Source organism: Vanacampus margaritifer, chromosome 6 (assembly GCF_051991255.1).
Source record: "Vanacampus margaritifer isolate UIUO_Vmar chromosome 6, RoL_Vmar_1.0, whole genome shotgun sequence".
Classification (NCBI taxonomy): Eukaryota; Metazoa; Chordata; class Actinopteri; order Syngnathiformes; family Syngnathidae; genus Vanacampus; species Vanacampus margaritifer.
In genome coordinates this window covers 2,497,271-2,522,431 of record NC_135437.1, presented here as the reverse complement: position 1 = coordinate 2,522,431, position 25,161 = coordinate 2,497,271, and the positions used below count along the sequence as shown (strand labels likewise).

Sequence of the window (25,161 nt, the reverse complement as noted above, 5' to 3'; positions counted from 1 at the left end):
AATAATTAGGCGCAGGGGAGTGTTACACAAAAAGAAAAACTGTAGTTGAAACATCCACACAATTGTAATTAGTACCACAGTTGCACACATTTGTAAATAGTTTGCCAAATTGTTACACTGTTGAATGTAAATAAATAATTTTGCTATCAAAAAACACTTTTTCATTGTTGGTGGTAGTGTTTTAGAGAAGTAAAGCTCTGTTTAGGTGTTTGTGGCATCATTCATGGAAAAAAAAAGGTGTCAAATTCACTAGAGTGCATGAAATAATATCGTTTCACAAAAAGCTTGATTTCTCCGTATTTTGTTTCAAAACAGAGCATTTGGGTGAAACTAAGCATTTTCTATTGTTGATTACTGAAAAACGGAATAAGGTAGAAACAAACTTATTTTTCTGATGAAAGATGAGAGTTCAATCTTTCATTTGGTAGTATCTGTGTTTCCATAGTCCAAACACAAAATTGTTTGTGGACCTTCAAAGATCAGTCAAAATGCTCTAAATCAGCTTGCGCCCGCATGTTCTCTTTTCTGAAAATGGTTGGCAGTCAAAGAGTTAATTATTATTAATTTATATATTTACTGTTGTTCATTGCACTGTAATTTAATTGGTTCTTCGTTTAGTTTTTTTTGTAAAATTAACTTGTGTTTATTAACTACACTTCAGTAATTGTAAAATGTTAAACCTTTATTTTTACTATTCCTCTCTGGCTCACTTAAATGAAATTGTATTTTATTTTTTATTTGTCAAGTTTGATGTATTGAAAGGTAATTGTTATTTTTATTTTATTTTATTTTACTATTAAACAATAATGAGCATTTACTACCAACAAATTAATAAATAAAATTTAACAAATCAAAAAAAAAATTAAAAAGACAGAGAGAATACAAAAGCACCAAAAATTGGTACCGTTGAGTACCGGTACAGATTCCCAGGTATTGGAACAGTACTGGTTCAAATATCAAAGGTAACCATCCCTAGTACTAACGCATTACTGACATTACTGATAGCGCTCGTTAAGAGATGGATAAAGTTGGGTATGTTTCCACTGAAGGCCCTGTTATGAAATGCACCACTCACCACTGACTAATACAATAGAAATTGGATGGACTATCTGTTTATATCATTATGATGCCATCCAAACAAAAGCTACTCAAGTCCGCCTATTTCTTCCACCCTCGGGCCTGCAGATGTGAAGCGTGACAGCAGGTCTGCAGCAAAAGAACAATTGAATGCACAAGCACGTACACTTCCTCATTTACACTCCAAAGCACACTCGCAGCATGGCAGCAGTTTGACAGGAACGTCTGCTGCCACGACAACACGCCACGGCTTGGCAATACCCTAACGTCATGGAAACGAGCTGGACAAATAAACAGTGGAGCAATTCGACTGGACCCAAAAAGAGACATTTGGTGCCACAAAGCCTTCCTCCGAGTAGAAGACAGTGGTGAAATTTGCTTGAGCAGACCCAGCAGATCATGGTGTTACTCTGCTATATTGCATTTTAAAATAATAATAATAACTAGAGCTGCGGGCAGCTATAAAGGGCCCTCGAAGCCCGGGCCACTTTGGGGTACTTGCACGTTGGGGTACTGGCACGTTTGGGTAGTTGCACATTCGAAGCAGATATTATTTTAAAATGGCATAATAAACCTTTACATATTATGGATTGTTTTTTTTGCCAGGTGTGATGAGTGTGCAAAGCTCGATGAGTTTTGGTCAACGTTAAGACCCTCAAAAATCAGCCTCCGTTTTATTTTTTGGCAACGAGTTGGCCCGATTTTAAAGTACATATATTAGGGGTGTGCCAAAACATCAATTATTAGATTCATCGCGATGCAACAATTGACAATTTGATTCTGATTCATAAATGTTCAAAAACGATTATTTTCCATAATAACTTAATGATAGGAACACGAAAGTAAAGGCACGCCTGCCGTCCGCACAAGATGATGATGGCGGCAGCGGAAGTAACTGAGCGACAGATTTTCTCCTCAGGATAAAAAGCTAGCGGGAAATGTGTAACAGCACCTCTTGCGTTTCCACCCCAGGTTAGCTGAGAAGAATCTAATGGTTGTTGATGCTAACCAGCAAACAATAGAAGGACTGTCAAAACTTCTCCGGAGCTTTGAAAGGGCGAGACGAATGTCATCATCCACCGCAACCTTTAGTCCATATCGTTCAATAATCAAATCGTAGCACCCTGAATCATAATTGAATCGAATCGTGGGGTGCTTTAGATGGCACACCCCTAACATATATACACATCATCGTTAGTTTTACTCATAGCACAATATTGCTTTTATCGTCCATAGATGACATAATAAATGAATAAATAAATAAAAAGTACATATGTATGGATAGGTCTGATGTCACAAAAAATTTTGAGTGGTCGAAAGTAAAAAAAATATTCATAAATTACTTAGTTATCACACTTACAAAAGTATCAAAATTGTGTATAAATATGAAAATAGCTTATGTGTCGTAAAAAAAAATTGTCGACCCAAGGGCTAGGTGGGGCTATATTTATAACTGACTATTGGCATAGAGATACCTTCAGGTTGTGACTATAAACATACAAGTGAAGTTTGGGAATTTTTTAAGCATGTACCGAGGAGTTATTACGTATTTTGTATTTCAAGTATGAAACGAAAAATATGATGCCCCGACCCGTCATATGGTATTTTGAAAACTCGATTTTTTCCCCCTTTTGTTGGCCTAGGTCTTGACATGGTCCAGGCCAAGTTTGAAGTCAATCAGATCAAACGTGTAGGAGAATTGGGCAACAGAATGCCCCCTGTAAATGTGCAAAAATCGGCAACAAACGAACATTCAAAAATTCGTAACTCACTTCCTGTTCATTTATCATATGGGTCCAAGATACTTTTTTGTAGGTCTTGGGCTCCCTCATATACCCCCAAAAATTTGTAGATCTTGCTTGAAGGTACAACCAGGGCTGCTTTGTTAAAATTTGCTAGGGGCGCTAGTGAGTAATTTTTGTAAAAATTGCCCAATACACAGTAAAGTATTGCTCATTTTGCCAGACCAGATGTGTGTGCCAAGTTTCATGAGTTTCTGTGCATGTTTAGGCCCTCAAAATCGGCGTTGTTTTCTTGGAGAACAGTACCTTGCCACGCCCACAGTGATTCGCGAAAACTCACAAACTTCGTGTTATGACATCATGAAGACCTAAACATTCTTCTGAGCAAATATGAGGTAGATCAAGTTAACGTGGTTGAAGAAAAAAGAAAAAAGTCAATAATTCATAGCTCACTTCCTGTACATTTTAGGATATGGGTTCTACTGACTTTTTTGTGTGTCTCGGGGCGCTTCACGTGCCTGCCAATTTTTGTAGCCCTTGGTTAAACGTGGCGGGATTGGTGCATATTTTTCCACGCTAGGGGGCGCAATATGTTATGACAACTTCATAATATAAAATTTTTCGCCAAGCCCGAGGAGCGTGCAAAGTTTGGTGAGTTTTCGTAAATGTTTAGGTCCCCAAAACTGAGATTGTTTACCAAGAAGAGCAAGAAGAAGAATTCTTACAAAAACAAGAGGGACCTTGCAGCGGTAGCTGCTTGAGCCCGCATAATGTGTTTTTACAGTTTAATTTCTGTACAGACCTTGCATATAGAAATGGAATGTAGCTGTGTTTTATATTTAATACAGAGTAAAGCAGGTGCTCTATTGGCAAAATTCATACACCAACAGACCTACAGTGTAGTCACCGTGGGGAGCAAATTACATTTTTTTTCAGTGGCCCATGCAACAGTACGAGCTTCAGGCTGCTTCCTAAATAATTATTGTTCATTTTCACATTACAAGCACCTAGTCTTTACTCAGTGTTGACCCACACATCATTTGCCATCAAATATACTGAACAGATTTAGCACTAACCAATTTCTGAACATACTGTATCAAGGAAGAAAATTCACAATTGACACACCCCACACCAAAGAAATAGGTCCAGAAAATAAAAACCCTGCCATACATTGTCTTTAGCCACCGGTGCTTCTACCAAACTGGCAGGTAAACAAGCTTGTCTCCACCTGTTGTAGAAGCCCCTGAGGCTAAAGCAAAACAGTTTTGGGGTTTTTACTTTCTGGACCTGGATCCCCCAACCCTGCTCATAACAATCTTTCAGAGTTATCCAACAAATGTGTCTTTGCTGACTTTGATTGGAACACACGAAAAATGCTAAAATTCAGCCCAACTGTCACTATGTGTACAAATTACTGAATTTCAACCGAGATTAAGACTATCTATCTACAAAGCCTTCCGGTGTCCCACACCACTGAATATAAGGGCCCCTGTCATAGTCTTTTAATACTCTTGTAAAAAAAGGTTTACTGTTTTACTAGAGCTGGGCAATACATTTATAAAATTGACAATTTGAAAATGTGCTACATCGCGAAATCGAGGGAAGGAATTTGAGAGTTTAACTGTCAAAATATGTTAAGACAATCAAATATGTTGCTGATTATTGAACACTGTTGTTCTTAGGTTCTGCTACATCCGATGATATTTGAGTTATAATTTTGCACAAGTGGCAGAAAGCTGGATGGGTGGTTTACAAGACATGTTTGAAATAATTATTATTGATTTAACTCTTTGAATGCCAAGCGTTTTCAGAAAAGGGATGCCGTGGGTGCCAGCTGATTTAAACATTTTGACTGATCTTTCAAGGTCCACAGAAAAGTTTGTTTCTACCTTATTCCGTTTTTCAGTAATCAACAATAGAAGATGGTTAGTTTCACCCAAATGCTCTGTTTTGAAACAAAATACGGAGAAATCAAGCTTTTTGTGAAACGATATTATTTCATGCTTTATTCATCCGATGAGGTAACATAGAGATTTACTTGCTAACAAAGCTGTTGTTGCTATAACGTGTGGAATTGGTGGGAGAGGACAAGTTATGCTTAAAAAAAGCAACAGTTCCCTTGGTAGCTCATTTCACCTACACACACACAAAATCAAAAATGATCGTCTAACCCCATTCCTTACCCTAACCTCAACCATAGCCCAATTCAAACCTAAACTCTAAAAACAAGTCTTGACCAACAAAAAGATGTCTGAACAAAAGGGGATCTCCAAAATGTCCCCACTTGTAGGTGAGATCCCCACTTGTCTGTGAAATGTCGGAGTGTTGTCCGTCCTCTTTTCTCCATTTAAACGTGACCACATACGACAATGACGATGTGTGATGTTAACTATGAAGACACTTTTATCCCATGTCACAAGTATAGCCGTTCATATTGTGTATGGTGTTTAAATTGTGAATTGGTGCGTGAATTGTACGGAAGGTGTAGCGGGCTAGCAAGAAGCTCCATCGTAACATGCCGCAAGACTCTCAACTTTTTATTGAATGTTATTTAAGATAAATCAGTCCTTCAGCAAGTTACAAACAGTGAATACCAGTAACTACTTCCTCCTTTCATCTGTGAAGCTTTTAAAAGTGGCCGCGTGTGGAAGACACAACATAGCCAGTTCCACCGCCTCCCCGACTGTACGTGTACACGGCTGTTTGCTCACAGCAACACTGTGACAATGGAGTCCCTCTCTCTCTCTCTGTCTCTCTCTCTGAATTGTAAAAAAAAAAAAAAATCGAAAGAATCCCTGTAATCAGATAAAAAAAATTTCTGTACTGTAACGGAATACAGACGCTCCCCTACTTACGAACTTTCGAGTTACGAACAACGGTACATACGAACATTTCTGCGCGTACAGTATGTCGAAAAATGTTCGGAAAGAAATGCTGTAAGTTAGATTTTTTATTGCGCGTAGTTCTTCTTTCCGCCACTAATACCGACGATTGGCGTTGTGAGAGCTCATTGGAGGCTGAGCAACGTGGCGAGGAGGAGGAGGAAGAAACGCCGGTCCCCATGAAGCAGGAAATAATTTTTGAAGCCGATTCCAGCGACGACGAAGAATCTCTCATGATCTAAAATCCTCCTCTTCCTCCTCCTCCATCATCTCCTTAAGCATCGAGTACATCTTCCAAAAGTAAGTTAAACTTCATTTTATTTATCTTATTACGTACATGTACATACTGTGTGTGTCGCTCGCTCGCTCTCTTCTCTCTAACATACGTAGTACAGTACAGTACTGTACGTATTCTCTCCATTTTATTAAAAGTTTTTTTCAGAACAAACCAATGCAGGTTACTTGTACAAGCCTTAAACATACTTATATAAACCTTTAATATACTTATATAGGCTTTAAACATAAATTATAATACAAAATATAGCACTGAACCAACTTACGAACAAATTCACCTTACGAACGATCGTCTGGAACGGAACTCGTTCGTAAGGTGGGGAGCGTCTGTACAGTGTAGCGTAAACTGGTCTCGTTTCACAAGCAAAATGAGAAAAACGCGACTCGAATAGATGTATGCTTCTATTGGTCGCCTATAGGGGCACCACATCTGTTTAGTTAATTTGAGATTAAACAAACGACAAACCTGACAGCCTCACGACTCTGGCTGGAAGTGTTCGGTTTAGGTGAACGGTATGGGATTTTTTAATAGGTTTTAGGTGAACTAATGAATACACACATGCACGCACGCACATTCACATACTCACTCACATACAAAAAAGAAAAGAAAAAAGAGAGCAATGATGATGACATGCCAAATCGGTAAAATTACCGAATGAACAATACGGAGGCTCTCCAGAAAAACAAAAAACAAACGACAAACCTTGGTAATCAATCGTTGAAATGAAGGAGCTACATTTATAATTTTTGTTTGATTAGATAAAGGATTGATAGTTAATCAAACACAGACAGAAACAGGCTGAAACTAATGAAGAGAAGCATGCACCCTAATTGAAATATGGAATATAGATGTAAAATGTACTGCAACCAGTTCAGGGTGTACCCCGCCTACTGCCCCAAGACAGCTGGGATGAGCTCCAGCAGCCAAGTGACCCTTGTGAGGATTAAGCGATTCGGAAATTGGATGGATGGGTGGATGTACAGACTAGTGGAACCTTGGAGTTTGAACATAATTAGTTCTTGTGAAGCGTTCGAAGTCTGAATTGCTTGACTTCCGAAACATTTATTCCCATAGGAAATAATGTAAACAAGAGCTTCGAGCAGCTATAAATGGCCCTCACAGCCCGGGCCACTTTGGGGTACTGGCACACTGGAATTTGATTTTTTTTGAAAATTACACAAGAAACCTTTACATATGGATTTATTTTATTTATTTTTTTGCCAGTAGCCGATTTTGAGCATGCAAAGCCCAATGAGTTTTCATCAATATTAAGACCCTCAAAAATCAGCATCCTTTGTCACTGTCAAGGGCAAATGAATAACTGGATGAACCAACATTTCCTTCAGCTAAACTAAAACAAAACAGAGGTAATAAAGAGAAGAGGATTGCGGTTAGAAAACACATTGAGTCATATATTATCACTGTAGAGCCATCTTGTTATGACAACTTCATAATATAAAATTTTTCGCCGGGCCCGAAGAGTGTGCGACGTTTGGTGAGTTTTCATTCATGTCTAGGGTGCCCAAAATTCTATCGTTTGCGGAGAAAAATAAAGAACTAGAACTACGAGCAGCTATAAAGAGCCCTCACACCCCGGGCCACTTTGGCCATTTTTTATTGTTATTGCATTCCTGCCAAGTTATTTAATAATTTACTCTGAAATAAATATATTTTGCACATATAAATATGCATACTTATGTGGGACAATTTCACATTAAATAACATTTTTAAAAAAAGAATTAGATGAGTTTTTCATCTTTTAAAGTGCTTCATGACTTAATAACTATGTGAAAATGGTGGTCCCAGATTGGGATCAATTATTTAATATGTTGGAGTTGGGGTCCTGCCCACAGTGATTTATGTAATTGTAACTCAGTCACAACCCTCTATAATTACATTTGACTTACTTTACATTTCTTTCAGTTTGACGATAGCCATTAATTATTCAACATAAATTCCCGAGTAAGTGAATTATTAATGAAATAATACTAAGTATGTAATATGAAATGTTGTAACATTAAGACTGGTAAACATATTTCTTAATATAGTTTTGCATATTTATATTTTAACAAAACCTATTTTAATCGGGTTGTTGATCAACAAATTCACCTAAGAGACTATTCCATCCTAACTGGCCCATGCAGGGGTGTCAGGAACGACCCCAAAAAAGATTAATTATGTTAAATAGTCCATAAACTTAATCATAAATTCCAACAAATCAGGGAGACCTCAAGGGCCCGAAGGAGAAACTGAGGAAAGGTAGAAAGGACAGACGAAGCAGAGTGAGATCCACAGACACCCGCCTCCACCGAATCAATGACCTGCGGGAGAAACAAATTGTGTCTGAGTTTCGATAGATGCTGGTGTGGTGGATCTGGCATGCATGAAAATCTCCACCAGAGAGGGGAGCCGTCGACCCCCGCCAGGACAGAGCAAGCGCAACACCTCAGGGCCCCCCAGGCCGCGGCAGCGCCAAAGGACGACCCCCGGGCCCCGCAGGGGCCACCGGCCGGAGAGCAAACCCAGGAGCAGGAGCGCCCCCCACCCCAAAGCGGCCCGCGCCCCCAACCTAACGCAGCAGGACGGGGCACTGCAGGCCCACCAGGCACCCCACCGGCCCACAACCCCCACAACCCCCCCCACCCCCGCCATCCACCCCAACCCAGCTCCAACCGCCCCCAGGTCCCCAAATCCCCAGACACCCCCCCACCCCAGCACCCGGCACCCCCACCACCACCATCCCCCAACCAAGCCGCCCCGCCCCCCGCTCCCACCACCACCCACCGACAGCCCCCCAGCCCCCGACCCCCAGGACACACCGCACCCAGGCATCTGCGCCGAAGAGGGGCCGGGCAGCGGAGCGGAGAGGGCACCCGCGCCCACCCCACCACGCGGAGGGACGGAACACCAAGGGCAGAAGGGGAGATGGGGGCACCGGAGGACGGGCGGCATCCCCGAACCCCAGGCCCAGCGGGGAGAGGCCCCGGTCGTCAACCCAACGATCTAAGTGAAAAAACTAACCCTGTTACTGAGTTCGCCAGCCCGCCGACTGGTCAGGGCCGCAGAGAGAGGGGGCGAGGAGGAGGAAGGCGACGAGGGAGAAGGGACAGGGAGGCAAAGGACGGGCGGGGGGAGGCGAAGAGGGAGAGGAAGCAAGGGGGAGGAAGGGGGAGGGGAGAGGGAACCACGGGGCACCCCGGCGGCCCACAGGCCCCGACCCGCGTCGCCGGGCCCAGAGCGACGGACTGCGCCGGGGCGGCGCCGCCCCGAACACCAGGGAGAGCCCCGCAACACAGCACCCCCACGAGACCCAGGGAATGACCAAGACGCAGCCGCCACCCAGCAGCCAACAGAGGGGCAGACCCGCCCAGCCAGGGGGGGACAGCACCTGTAGAGTTAGTCCCCTGGCATGCAGTGAATCCGAACATTAGCCCTTAGTGCCCATTGGAGGTGAATCTGCTCGATCCTGTTGGCAGCAACTGGGTTCCTGACTATAAAAATACAACCATTAGTTACAAACTGTCAAATGCAGAGACATCAATGTAAGTTATCACGATGTGGTGGCTCTCGCTAACAGGCAGAATTAAATAACCAAAATTAGGTTAAAATATTCTATATACGTAGACCATATTTCTATGAATTTTGATATTTGTTTTTTATTTGAGGCCGATATTTTTTCCATTAAAATGTGATTTATGAGGAGGTTAGACCATTGGTCGATATTCAGAGTTTGTTTATTTTTCCAGTTAACAAGAATTGTTTTTTTTGCGATAGTAAGGGCTACAAGTGTAGATTGAAATTGTTTGTGTGGTAAGTCAGTTGTTGTTAGGTCACCTAGCAAACACAAGTTTGGAGATAAAGGTATCCTATAGTCCAAGATAGCGGAAAGTGTTTCTAAGACTTTAGTCCAGAAATACATAACCGGAGTGCATAACCATAAAGCATGAAAATAAGTGTCTGTAGTGTTTTGTAGACACTGGAGACAAATGTCGGAGTCGGAGAGTCCCATTTTCTTCACCATATATTGAGTAATGTATGTTCTATGGATAATTTTATATTGGATAAGTTGTAAATTTGTGTGTTTTGTCATTTTAAATGCATTTTAACAAACTTGAATCCAAAAGTCAGATTCCGGAGCTATAGACAAGTCTGTCTCCCATTTCGAGATGGGTAAAGGCATTTTATCCGTATATGAAAGTAACATATATTTTTGAAAGTTTTTTTGTTGTTGTCGGAGAAAGCTTGGTAATATCTTCAGCTAAACCAGGCGGTTGGAGTGTACTCTGAAGTGTTGGAATTTGTTTCTTTATCATATTTTTAACTTGCACCACAGGGCTCCACTTGGGCTTTTGTAATTTCTAATGCCTTCCACCAAGCAGTCAGGGTGGCGGAAATCATTGGGTTTTTAAAACAATTATGTCGCTTAATTGATGTTGTAATAAAGAGTAAATCTAGAAGTCTGAGGTTATTACAATCCTTTTGTTCTAGTTCCAGCCAACAGTTAGTATCTCTGTTGGGTTGCGCCCATAGAACGATATATTGTAGCTGGTTAGCTTTATAGTAGTACATAAAATTTGGTGCCTCTAGACCACCTTTGGATTTACTTTTCTGAAGAGTAGATAGACTAATCTTTGCTTTTTTTTTATTCCAGTAAAATTTTGTAACGGCTGAGTCCAAAAACTGGAACCAGTTAGCCGTAGGAATCATTGAGAAAAAATAGTTAATTTTAGGTAAAACCTTCATTTTAACGGTGGCTATTCGTCCTATTAAAGAAATAGGAAGATTATTCCAGTGTTCCAAGTCACTATGAATGTTATCCAGAAGTGGAGAAAAGTTTAAATGAATTAAATCAGTTAATTTAGGTCAGATTTTTATGCCTAAGTATTTTAAATTACCTATAGAAAATGAGTAGTGTGGATCCTGGCTTGCAGAGTTCCATGAATTTTCTGTAATAGGTAGAAGTGTTGATTTTGTCTAGTTAATAGAATAATCTGACAACTGTGAGAATTTAGTTATTAAGTTAAATACTTCCCCTAACGAAATCGCCGGGTTTTCTAAATAAAGTAAAATATCATCGGCATATAGATTAATTTTATGTTCTGTTACCCCAGAGTGAATTCCTTGAATCCTTCTTTCCTGGCGTATGGCTATTGCAAGTGGCTCAATAAATATTGCAAATAATAAAGGGGACAGTGGGCATCCCTGTCTTGTGCCTCTCTGTAAAATAAAGCTCTTAGATATAATCCCATTAGTAGTAACTGTAGCTTTGGGAGAATCATATAATACTGACACCCAGTGGATAAATGATTTCCCAAAGCCAAATTTATTTAAAACAGCAAAGAGGAAGGACCAGTTAACTTTGTCGAAAGCTTTTTCTGCATCCAATGATATAATAACTGCCTTTTTATCATGCCGCTGTGACATGCTAATAAGGTTAAAGAGCCTCCTAATATTATTAGTAGAGTGACGATCTTTAATAAAGCCTGTTTGGTCGCTATGAATAATTGTCGAGATTACTGTTTCTAGTCTAGATGTGAAAGCCTTAGTAATAATTTTAATATCAGTGTTAATTTGTGAAATCGGACGGTAACTTGATGGAAGGGTGGGGTCTTTTTCTGGCTTTAATAAAAGTTTAATTGCTGCTGTATTCATGTATGGACGTATGTAACCATTAGTTTTGATTTCTGTTACTACTCTTAAGAATAGCGGAGCAAGCATTAACCAGTAGTGCTTAAGAAATATAGCCGGATAACCATCTGGGCCAGGTGCCTTGCCATTAGGCATACTATCTAGAGCACTGTACAACTCGTTTATAGTAAGTGGCGCTTCTAACATATCTTTATATTCAGTAGTTAGCTGAGGCATATTTAAGCTACTGAGGAATGCCTCAATATGTTCAGGGTTAGGCTTGTTAGTTTCTGAGTATAGGTTGCGATAATAGTTATAAAAAATTTGATTAATTTCTTCTGGTGATTGTGTACATTCACCAGTTGTCCCTTAGATAGCCGTTATAAGAGATTTTTCCCGATTGCGTTGAAGTTGGTTTGCAAGAAATTTACCTGATTTGTTATTATATTCAAAGTTGTTGTATCTCAATTGTTGTAATATAAACTCTGCCGGCAGGCAAATCACCCCTAAGGAACCATTCCCAGAGGAATGATATACATTGTACATGTTATCACGCACACACACTCACATATGACAGTGTGTAAGCACCATCATTCATTTATTAACTCGGCACATTAAAACTAAACACAGAAACAGATTAATCAGTGCAGGAAAAAACACATACTGCACATATAGTATTCACACATTTAACTTCTTATTGTTAGCATATAAATATAATGATGCCTTATGAGTAGGGCTGCTCGATTATGGAAAAAATAATAATCACCAATATTTTGGTAATACTGGAATCACGATTATTCAAACGATTATTTATTTTTGGGTAAAAAGAAAATGTTTAAGACAAATACAATAATTTGAAACACCATAATTATGTAAGTTATTTTTGGACCAAACAGAATTTATCATTCATTTATTCATTCATTCATTCATTAATCAAGGACGCATCTGACAAGGACGGACGCATCTGGCATTTGCTTGTGATTTTCACATTAATAATTAATAATACATTTATTTATTCGTCATCGCTGAGATGTGGACTGCACAATAATGTCCTGACAGCGTACACTTAATCGGCTTAAACCTTTTTTTGTTGTCATTTTAATGTTCAAATAGCCTACTGCCCGGGCCGCAACATCTTGGAATTTTATTGGCTTGACTGTCCGTGCTGCCCGTGGTGCATGAGCTGGGTACATTGAGAACTTGTAAAACATGAAATACAAACTAAAAAATATGTTCAACACATCTCTCCAAGTTATCTTTTTGTTTTTCGTTTTTGAAATATGATTTCAATGGGTGTGCTGCTCTACGCAGAGCCACACTCTTCTAGAGCCTGCTCCGCCTGAACACAAGCACGCTCTCACCGTAATGTATGGGCGTCAGAGTGAATTTAAGAATGGGACCGCAGAAAGAACTTTGCCAACACATCTTATGATGAATTATGATGAATTATGACAAGATTATGAGCAAATGCGCATGTTATAATAATAATAATAATGCATCGGGTTTATATAGCGCTTTTCTAGACAATCAAAGACGCTTTATAATGAAATGGATACATTATTCACGCACTCACACCGTGGTAGCGGTAAGCTACTTAAGTAGCCACATCTGCCCTGGGGGAGGCTGACAGAAGCATGGCTGCCAGTGTGCGCCTACAGCCCCTCCAACCACCACCAAACATTCGCACCTTCCATATACCAGTGTGAGTAGCACTGGAGGCAATGTGTGTGAAGTGCCTTGCCCAAGGACACAACGACACATAACTTGGGGAAAGCGGGAATCGAACAGCCAATCTTCTGGTTACTGAGTGACCATCTCTTCACCCTGAGTCACGGCCGCCACAATGGTGAAACAATGATTTTGCGACAAATGCGACTAATTACGAACACAAATGCGACATTTGTCAAACCTTGATGAAACGCAACATTTGCAACTTTCGCAGCTCAGTGGGATTAGGGGCTTAAGATACATTTGAAAGATGCAGCGACCAAAACTTTAAACCTGTTTTTCTCAAAACTAGAGAATTTAACCTGGCAACATTAAAATTGTTGTAACTTGCTACGCCCATGTACAAAATATCATTTTAAAGGGAGTGTAGAGTGTGTGTAGATAAGTGTAGATTTCAAATACATGAATATCTCAATTTTAATTTTATTTTTTACACGAGAACTCTTTTGTCACATATATGGAAGACGACCATGTAAAAATAATCACATATTAAATTGCACTCGCAATATTGTGGGGGGATCAACTGCAATGAGATTATTTTTGAAAATTGTTCAGCCCAAGTTTACAGTTTAGTCATAGAACAAATTATTATATTATATATATTATTATATATATTATTTATTATTATAAACTCATAAGTCAAGATATTAATGTACTGTATCTCCCTGTTGATATTTGTGCATACAGTAATTATTCATACAGTGTGTATTCTAGCCACTGGGCTTTTAGTCATGAAAAGCAACATGTTAAAACAACATTTTGACACATTGTGTTTGTTCAGAGCTATTTGAGCTGCTTAGCGACTCTGCATGTGGGAGCAACAACCCGTTGAAGCCATTTTGTAAACATGGACTTGAAAGCGCTCTCCAGCACATCACTAACTCGGCATTAAAAACGCTCTGCGAGCATTAGACATTAAAGGTGCCGTTCACTCGCCCTGCGATCATCTGTTTTACTTGACACCACTAGCAGCCTCTTTCAGCACCCAAGCCATGTTACCAGGCAACATCTTCATCTCCTCCTGTCCACATGGAGGATTCCCTGTCAGCGAGGGCTGCTGGGTGTCCAGTGTGTGCCCAAATGTAAAGTGACAAGCTGCATGTATTTATAGGCTGGGGAAGGGAAATATGCAGCTCACTGTAGCTGCTATTTATATACCTTTTACTGATTCCCCCACGTGCAGGCTGACAGGAGACGGTTCTCCAGGAGAATGACTTACGAGGCTCACTTGAATCTACGGCCATTGGATGCACATCCGCTGTGCTTCTCCACACATCTGCGCTGTACTCATCCCTCCATCACACCTCCTCACTCATCCACCCTCCCATTCCTTCTTTTACCATCCTCCGCCCAGACCCTAACAACTGATCGCTATTTTTATCCCCTAAAAAACACATACAGCGGTGCTTTGAAATATATTCCGTAACTCAAAACATTTCTATCTCAAATCCTTTTTCGCCTTTGAAATGAATGGAGATGCCATGATGAATGGTGTACCCCGCCTACTGCCCGAAGCCAGCTGGGATAGGCTAATTTGATAGGCGATGGGCGACAGTTTGTCAATGATTTCATAGGGTCCGGCCCAGTGAGGAAGGAATTCGCGGGTGATGCCCCTCTGGGCTCGCGGAGTACTCGCGTTTGGTTGTGCGAACAAGTAGTACCACACTCGATCACCTATTTGGAACTCAGTTTGTGAGGCCTTTTTATCATAGTAGGCTTTCTGACCTTCCACGCTTTCTTTACGCTGTTGTTGTGCGAACGCAAACGTGGCCCGGAGGTGAGCTTGCAAGTCCTCCGAGTTGATCCGCGCGGGTAACCCAAAACGGGAGAACACGTGATTCATCAGCAAGCATGCGGTGGTAAGCGCAGTGTCATTTAGTGCAGAGAGACATTATACCCACTTGGTAAACGCGCAAACTACTGAAAGAAAGTATTTGTTCCCTCTCAGTGATCTGACCAGGGGTCCCACCCAATCAATTTGAAGATCTGACCAGGGGAAGGCGACTCCTTTCTGCTGGAGTGGTGCTTGATGACTCGGCTTCGCTGGCCGAAACTGGCAGCAAACTAGGTATCCTTTAATGTAGGTTGCCACATCGTTATGCATACGGGGCCAGTACGCCACCTGTTGTAGCGCGGTAACGGTGGCCTTGACTCCGCGATGGCCTGCATAAGGCGCGTCGTGGGCGTATATTAGAAGGACCTCCCTTTGGCTCCGTGGAACCACCAACCGCAGGGCGGGTGAAGATGCAGAGTCACAAACCAGAAGGCCCTTAACCAGACGCAGCCTTTGCAATATGGAGAACAAATCTTTCAAGTCACTGTCGTGCCCCAACGCGTCGGCCGAGATTGGTTTGGCGACAGGGTCGGACAGGTGTTGAACGATTTTGGAAATCGCGGGGTCGGAGGCCTGTTGGGCGACCAAATTGGAGGTCCTAACAGGCGGTATACACGGCACGGGTCCCGAAGTGGCCTGTGAGGAAGAGTCGCGGGACGTCACGGCGGACGTGGCGGCGGACGTGGCGGCGCACGCAGCGCGGCAACGCGTAAAAACGTGGACCTCTAGGGCGGGTTGGGAATTCAGCCAAGAGTCATCGAATGTCCAAGGTCTCCCAGTGAGGGCCCCTTGCTTGTTTGAAATGGAAGTTGCACCAGCGATATGTCAAATTGGGCATGAGATGTGCAACTTACTGGATTGAGGTGGTCGAGCGGAGAGAGACGATCGGTTGAAGAAAGAAGAAAGAAAAAAAAAACGAGGCAAAAATAAAAAATATGAAAAATTGTTCAGCAGTCGGACGCGCGCGCTACAGCTCGGCTCAGGTGCGTTCGGCCCCAACCGGAGTTATCCTCTCAGCGCATGGGGATATCCGTGTCTCAGCTGGCCAATCACCTGAAGCCGAATTTCGCTGCGTGTGTGCGTCCTGAGGGAGATCAACCGTTGGAACCGCTCTCGCCACAATGGGAAGTCGGAGACCAGGTGCAGCGGGACGCACTGGACTTGCGCGTGTCCGTTCAAATGTAGTGCCTGGGTCCCAAAAAGGGTCACGGAAAAGTTCGTCGGCGGTTGTGTTGCCGACGTGGACGACCACACAAAAAGGAAAAAATTAAAAATGAAATAAAAACAAACAAGGTGCCCGTCGGCCAGTGCGGACGCGTGCCGGCTGCTTTACACTGCCTACAAGCACGATCACCAAGTCCGGAAGTTCTTTTGTCTTTTCTGGCCAGACAGACGGGAAAAAAAAGAAGATGACAGGAACAGCGGCAGAAGACGAGAGAGCGAACAATAGTCCGTGACCGCTTTTAAAGGTGGAGGGCGTGGACTAGGAAAGGAGAGGAGAACCGCCCTTCAACTTTAACTCAACTCAACTCCAATACTTCTTAAATTCCAAATTATTTAAGGAATTAATAACTAACAATTACAATTTGGTCAGGCTGGCAAGCCAAATTCTTCCAGGCAAACATGTTATCGTTACACATATCGATTGATCCTGCGGCACGAGGTAATTTCGTTCTTTGCGGAGTAACTAAGAACCCTCTTGTGAAGTTGACATACAGATGAAATTCTTTTCCAAACACAAACAAAATATACATGTTGTAAAACATTCAGTTGTGCGTACATTAACTTGTATGTGATGAATTATTTTCTTTTTTTTTAGGTGAAATATGTAAGATTGTGTTGTGGGTCATTGGAGTTTCAAGTGAGGGCAGTTTCGACCGTCCCCGCTTGAAGGCGCTTAACGCGATAACTTTCAAGAACGCTGGATGGAATGTGGCCATCTGGGTCCACTTAAACAACTGGTATGGTTTATCTGTCATGTTAATCCCCCAACTCCACAGGTGGGAGGATGGAGCCCCCAATAAGACACTTTAGTACCCTAAACTCGTGGTTCTGGCAGGTGAAAAGTAAACATTAACATCTTGATAGAACTGGGCGACGGATGATTGAAAAGGTAGAACTCACATTGTGACCTTTTTCTGGCGAGGGTGAAACCGGAGGTAGCTTATCGCTTCACCTCAAAACCCCAGTTTAATGTTTGGGGAAGGGAGAACAAAAAAAGAAAATAGAGGGTAGATGGTTCAAATAGAGACGCTAACCACTTATTTTTGGATAAACTCAACTTAACTTGACTCCAAATGTATTTCTATAAATGTTTCACTTTTTTGTTAACTTTACTATGAATATGCCACATCGTTTATAACCATGATTGAATTTATAAGTCATTAATTTTTAACTTTCACGAGAGTTTTATTTTTTAAAACCTCAAGTAAAAAAATTCACACATGAGTGTAAATGAGTACACACTGAGCTCCCATTAAGTGCTGTGTAAACAGACACAAGCAGAGTAATTTGGTAACTCTTTTAGATTAGCAGCAGTGTAGTGTAGTGTTACTGTTTACAACGTGCTTGATGTTGATACATCGTGTCAGTTAATGTTAGCTGCTTATCTTGCATTTGAGTTGACCCACCGTAGATGCGCTGTTGGCAATAGACATTTGTTAAACTCGCCCGATTATGACTTTGGCGCGCTGTTGGCTGCAGCTTGAAGTGAGCGTCAAGCTCGTCAGACACACCACTAATTGTTTGTGGGGGGTGGGGATGCCGACAGTCATCCAGCGATTACTATTTTTCTTTCATTGATGGAGGAAGTCAAGTTTAAAATTATTATATTTGGGTGGAGTTGGGGAGGGGGAGTATAAGTAAGTTTTTGTTTACACTATTTTGCACCGTAGGCTTTTAATTCTGGCTTGAGATTTGCATAATAAATTATATCTTGAATTAATATGTGGTTCATCATTGTTATTAATTTTATCAGTTCAGTTTTCATAATGGACTATACAATTCATAACTATCCAGAAATTAATATCAATATTTTTAACCTGAATTTTATACTGTGATATATACCGTGATATGAATTTTGGGCCATATCATCCAGCCCTAGGTCGTGCCACTGAGCTGTCATGTTTGCAATGCAAATTTATGAAAGTATATAATTTTTATGAGGCCGTTTCATTCACATTTTTACCAAAGCAACCATTGAATCATTTTATTTGTACTTGTACTCTATATTAAAAATGCTTTTAGGGTGATTTTTTCTTGTTGACCTTTTCATTTTTAAGGGTCATTTATATTACTATAAAACGGACAAGTAAATATCAACAACGAGTTGTTGGAAGCTGTTGATGCCTGAATTTGAGCCTTACAGCAGTTTATGTACACGCGCGCACACAGACAGACACACACACGCACAAATTCCTCTCACATCCTTCAGCGTGACAGCATGTTATGATGCAGAATGGCGTCTGCTCATCAAGCTGACAGACGCACACTGACAGACGCACACTGACAGCGTGGCGGTCAGAGCAGTGCAGACGCAGGGAGGAAAACAAATTTTCACAATCGCTCCCAACCAACACAACAAAGCGGCCCGCAGGCCACCGCCGCAGCCGCACCTTCACACGTGAAGGCTGAACAGCACGCTCAACAAACAACACACATTATGATACGGTACGACAGAACCCAGATAGATTTAAAACTTAACCAAAAGCAAAAAAAAAAAAAAAAAAAACACCCTGGGTTCTGGCCAGTGTAGAGTAAAGGATTCTAGAGGTTTCAGTAAGTTATGTTAAGGTAAAAACTAAAACCTTTCCGTAGGTTGACGCAGCTGTGTTAAACGCATCAGGCGCACATAATCTTGTAGGTAAGTGACAATAAAAGCTCCGGGGCCGGAGTCTCAGTCCCTCAGTGATAACTCCCTTCGTTGTTAACAATGGTATGGGAGTCTGGTAGCCAAATAGCTTGTGAAATCGATGTCTCTTTTTTTTATATAATTCGGTCCACATTTAAGGTGAGCCCTTCAAGGTCTCAGATTCAAAAATTGATCACAGCACTTTCACTTGTTTTGAATGTGAAACAAGCGGTCATTTTTGGCCTTCTTTAAAATGTCATAACTTTCTTAATTCTTTACCTATTGAAAACTATTTTGTTCCTTTATACAAGCTCTTGATTTTGAGTGATTTTGGTTCTGCTGAATAAAAAAAAAAAAAAAGTTTAAAATTTGGGGCACGTACCTAAATCTTGGCACAATCCAATATGTGTACAAAAAAAAAGAAAGAAAGAAATATATAATATATAATATATGAATATGAGGCTTGGTAAAGTGCTTTGGACAACATACGGTGTAGATAAAGTGCTATATAAGTGCACTTGCACTACTTCATTTATCTTTATGAACAAACTGGATTTTTCTTCTTTTGGACTATGATGTGTTTTTCGGCAAAAGTACAGTCAGTAACTTATTTGAGTTAATTCAGGTTTAGCTGCTAAGCAAGGGTAAAAAAACTGCGAATGTGGATTTTAGGTGCGAGTCTGAGCTCTACTGGAGAGCAAACCATCGACTTTGTGGAAGACATTTTCTTACAGGTAAGTTTAAAATGATTGGTTTATTTCTTTGAGGAATTTAGCAAAACATAACGACTACGACTGTTGCATGCATTCAAGGCTCTCTTAATGCTTGAACAGAAAAGAAAAAGAAAATCAATAAATCAGCCGGTCCTTCAGTAAAATAAAGAAAGATTAAATACATTTTAATTACTTAATAGCAGCTAAATGAAGGCAACATTTATTACAGGATATCTTGATAATGTATAAATGCTCAGTAGGCTCGATGAAAGAACGGAGTGGGCCATATGACTTCACTTAATCAAATCATAGCCCCTGAATCATATTCCGAATCGAATCATTAGGTCTCCAAAGATTCCCACCTTTAGCAACAGCTGACACCTCACAGGGCAGAGTCAGAGAAGCAAACGAATGAACCACAAATGAACAATAAAGCAGCGAATTACCGACAGGGGAAGAGTTAAACATAAGTTATTAGTTTCAGATAACTCAACATAGATTTTACATGTTCAACAGACAGTAAGTAAAATCTCCAGTCAAGTGCTATTTGTTCACACCTGCCATGGTTCCTCGGAACGCCTGCCCTCGCTGCTGATAAAAAGTCTGTCTATCTACTCTTCAGAAAAGTAAATCCAAAGGTGGTCTAGAGGCACCAAACTTTATGTACTACTATATAGCTAGCCAGCTACAATATATCATTCTATGGGCACAACCCAACAGAGATACTAACTGTTGGCTGGAACTAGAACAGAAGGATTGTAATAACCTCAGACTTCTAGATTTACTCTTTATTACAACATCGATTAAGCGACATAATTGTTTTAAAAACCCAATGATTTCCACCACCCTGACTGCCTGGTGGAAGGCACTAGAAATTACAAAAGCCCAAGTGGAGCCCTGTGGGCTTTCTCCCCTATGGCATAACCCCGACTTTCAACTTAACAACCAATCGTTTTATTTAGGTGTGTGGGAGCAGAAAGGAATTACACATCTCCACCATCTCTTCTCAGATAATATGTTTATATCATATACATTCTTGCTCCAAAAATATAAAATAAAAAACAGAATTTTTTTACATTATCTACAAGTTAAAAATATGATAAAGAAACAAATTCCAACACTTCGGGTGTTGGGTCTTATATTACAGATCCCCTTAGTTACCGACCGTGCACAAAGGAAAAACGAGGCAGAGGCTGTGCTTTGTTTCAATGCAACCGCGGCTGGGGAGAGAAGGGGAGACGTGAGACGTTGACTCACGCTCGGCTCCGTCCGACTTCCTCTCTTCCCCCAGCCGCAAGTCGCTTTTATTACAGTTAAGTTTCAGTTTCATTTTCATATAAACATGGTTAAGTTTCTTTTTTCATATGTCATGGAAAAACACATAACAGTTTGAGCAAGTTGAGCCGCGCCTTAGGCGCCGCCTCTAAACGACAGTTGATAATATAAAAACATAAAAATATATACAGGATATTCTTTAAAATACACATAATGTTAAGACTACTGTTTTAAGCAACTTCACATCGGGGTACGCTCCAACCGCCTGTTTTAGCTAAAGATATTACCAAGCTTTCTCCGACAACAACAAAAAACTTTCAAAAATATATAAGTTACTTTCATATACTGATAAAATGTCTTTACCCATCTCAAAATGGGAGACAGACTTTTGGAATCAAGTTTGTGAAAACGCATTTAAAATGACAAAACACACAAATTTACAATTTATCCAATATAAAATTATTCATAGAACATACATTACTCAATATATGATGAAGAAAATGGGACTCTCAGACTCCGACATTTGTCTCCAGTGTTAACAAAACACTACAGACACTTATTTTCATGCTTTATGGTTATGTACTCCGGTTATGTATTTCTGGACTAAAATCTTAGAAAAACTTTCCGCTATCTTGGACTGTAGGATACCTTTATCTCCAAACTTGTGTTTGCTAGGCGACCTAACAACAACTGACTTACCACATAAACAATTTCAATCTACACTTGTAGCCCTTACTATCGCAAAAAAAACAATCCTTGTTAACTGGAAAAATAAACAAACTCTGAATATCGACCAATGGTTTAACCTCCTCATAAATCACATTTTAATGGAAAAAATATCTGCCTCAAATAAAAACCAAATATCAAAATTTATAGAAACATGGTCTACGTATATAGAATATTTTAACCTAATTCTGGTTACTTAATTCTTAATGCCTGTTAGCGAGAGCCACCACATCGTGATAACTTAAATTGATGTTTCTATATTTGGCAATTTGTAACTAATGGTTGCGTTTTTAGTCAGGAAACCAGTTGCTGCCAACCGGATCGAGCAGATTCACCTCCAATGGGCACTAAGGGTTCATATTCGGATTCACTGCATGCCAGGGGATTAATTCTATAAGTGTTGTTCCCTACTGGCTGGGCGTGGGCGGGCCTGCCCCTCTGTTGGCTGCTGGGTGGCGGCTGCGTCTTGGCCGTTCTCTGGGTCTCTTGGGGGGTTCTGCGTTGCGGGACTCTCCCTGGTGTCCGGGGCGGCGCCGCCCCGGCGCGGTCCGTCGCTCTGGGCCCGGCGACGCGGTTCGGGGCCTGTGGTTGGTGGCCTGATGAGTGGCGGCTGGTCGGTGCTGGATTTTACTTTCCATTGGTCCTTTCTCGGGTTTCCTGACGGCCTCACGACTCTGGCTGGAAGTGTTCGGTTTAGGGGAACGGTATGGGATTTTTTTTTTTATAGGTTTTAGGTGAACTAATGAATACACACACACTCGCACGCACGCACACACGCACATACACAAATTCACCCACATACAAAAATAAATAAATAAATAAATTAATTAATTAAAAAAAAAAAATATATATATATATATATATATATATATATACATAAGTATTTCACCCCCTGGTGATTTTGTGAGTTTGACCCTTTACAAAGAAAGGAACGGTCTATAATTTTCATGGTAGGTTCATCTTAACAGTGAGAGACAGAATATTAAAAAAAATCCCAGGAAATCACATTATATTAATTTTAAACATTTATTTGTCTTTTATTGAGGAAAATAAGTATTTCACCCCCTAGCAAAACATGACTCAGTACTTGGTGGAGAAACCCTTGTTGGCAAGCACAGCGGTCAGACGTTTCTTGTAGTTGGTCACCAAGTTTGCGCAGATCCCAGGAGGGATTGTGGCCCACTCCTCTTTGCAGATCCTCTCCAAATCCTGAAGATTTCGAGGCTGTTGCTTGGCAACTCGAAGCTTCAGCTCCCTCCACAAGTTCTCTATAGGATTAAGGTCTGGAGACTGACTAGGCCACTCCATAACCTTAATGTGCTTCTTCTTGAGCCACTCCTTTGTTGCCTTTGCTGTATGTTTTGGGTCATTGTCATGCTGAAACACCCATCCACGACCCATTTTCAATATCCTGGCTGAGGGAAGGAGGTTCTCACCCAAGATTTCCCGGTACATGGCCCCATTCATCCTCCCCTCGATCCGGTGAAGTCGTCCTGTACCCTTAGCAGAGAAACAGCCCCAAAACATAATGTTTCCACCACCATGCTTGACGGTGGGGATGGTGTTCTTGGGGTCAAAGTCAGCTTTTTTCGCCCTCCAAACACGGCGAGTCGAGTTGATGCCAAAGAGCTCGATTTTAGTCTCATCTGACCACAGCACTTTCTCCCAAGCCTCCTCTGAATCATCCAGGTGCTCATTGGCAAACTTCAGACGGGCCTGTACATGTGCCTTCTTGAGCAGGGGGACCTTGCGGGCACTACAGGATTTCAATCCATTATGGCGTAGTGTGTTACCAATGGTCATCTTGGTGACTGTGGTCCCAGCTGCCTTGATATCATCAACAAGCTCCTGCCGTGTAGTTCTGGGTTGTTTCCTCACCTTTCTCATGATCCGGTTCACTCCACGAGGTGAGATCTTGCGTGGAGCACCAGACCGAGGGAGATTGATGGTCAATTGGTGTGTCTTCCATTTTCTAACTATCGCACCAACAGTTGACTCCTTTTCACCCAGCTGCTTGCTAATGGTCTTGTAGCCCATTCCAGCCTTGTGCAGGTCTACAATCTTGTCCCTGACGTCCTTAGACAGCTCTTTGGTCTTGCCCATTGTGGAGAGGTTGGAATCTGATGCATTGATTGATTCTGTGAACAGGTGTGTTTTTATACAGGTAACGGGAACTTAATTAGGAATACCAATTAAGTAAGAGGACTAATGTGTGTGCCTCCTGGTCACATGACCGGTCTGTGGGAGCCAGACTTCTTGCTGGTTGGTAGGGGGTGAAATACTTATTTTCCTCAATAAAAGACAAATAAATGTTTAAAATTAATATAATGTGATTTCCTGGGATTTTTTTTAATATTCTGTCTCTCACTGTTAAGATGAACCTACCATGAAAATTATAGACCGTTCCTTTCTTTGTAAAGGGTCAAACTCACAAAATCAGCAGGGGGTGAAATACTTATTTTCCTCACTATATATATATATATATATATATAAAAGGAGAGCAATGATGATGATGTCAAATCGGTAAAATTACCGAATGAACAATACTGAGCTCTCCAGAAAGAAAAAAAAAAAGAAAATTTTTGTCCCTCTAAATCAGTCACACCTGTCAACTTGTGTAGACCCTAATTATAACCTGCCTGGCCACCTGCCCACATCAGAAAACAAAACACTCTGCCCTGTAGTGGTTGAAGGTATAAAAAACAAACAAACATGGCGCTTCTACATGAAGACTTAATTCAAACAAAATTTCAATATTTTCCATCCATTATTTCCCGCTTATATCTGGGGTTGGCTCGCAGGGTCAGCAGCTTTAAGAGTGAAAGCCCAGACTTCCCTCTCCCCAGCCACTTCAACCAGCTCCTCCTGTGGGAGAAACATAGTCTCTCCAGCGTGTGCTGGGTCGTCCCCCGGGACATGCTCAAAACACCTCTTAAGAGACTTCCAAACCAGATGCCCGGAAACCTGACCTCAGCTGGAGCAGTGGCTCTACTCTGAGTCCCTAACGGATGTCCGAACTTCTCACTTATTATATGTCACTTTAAAGGGAATTAAGTGACTGTAGGATTAATAATATATGAATATATGAATAGGGGCAGCACGGTGGCTGACTGGTTAGCACGTCCGCCTCCCAGTGGAGAGGACGTGAGATCGAGTCCGGGCCCCGACCTTCCTGGGTGGAGTTTGCATGTTCTCCCCGTGCTTGCGTGGGTTTTCACCGGGTACTCCGGTTTCCTCCCACATTCCAAAGACATGCATGGCAGGTTAATTGAACACTCCAAATTGTCCATAGGTGTGATTGTGAGTATGGTTGTTTGTCTCTGTGTGCCCTGTGATTGGCTGGCAACCAGTTCAGGGTGTACCCCGCATACTGCCCAAAGCCAGCTGGGATAGGCTCCAGCACCCCCGCGA

At 41.4% G+C, this 25,161-nt stretch overlaps 1 protein-coding gene across 12 annotated transcripts in view; it reads right to left on the bottom strand.

Annotated features, from left to right (window-relative positions):
* magi2b (membrane associated guanylate kinase, WW and PDZ domain containing 2b) overlaps positions 1–25,161 on the bottom strand; it is a 240,644-nt gene that overhangs the window by 154,246 nt on the left and 61,237 nt on the right. The window lies entirely within an intron of this gene.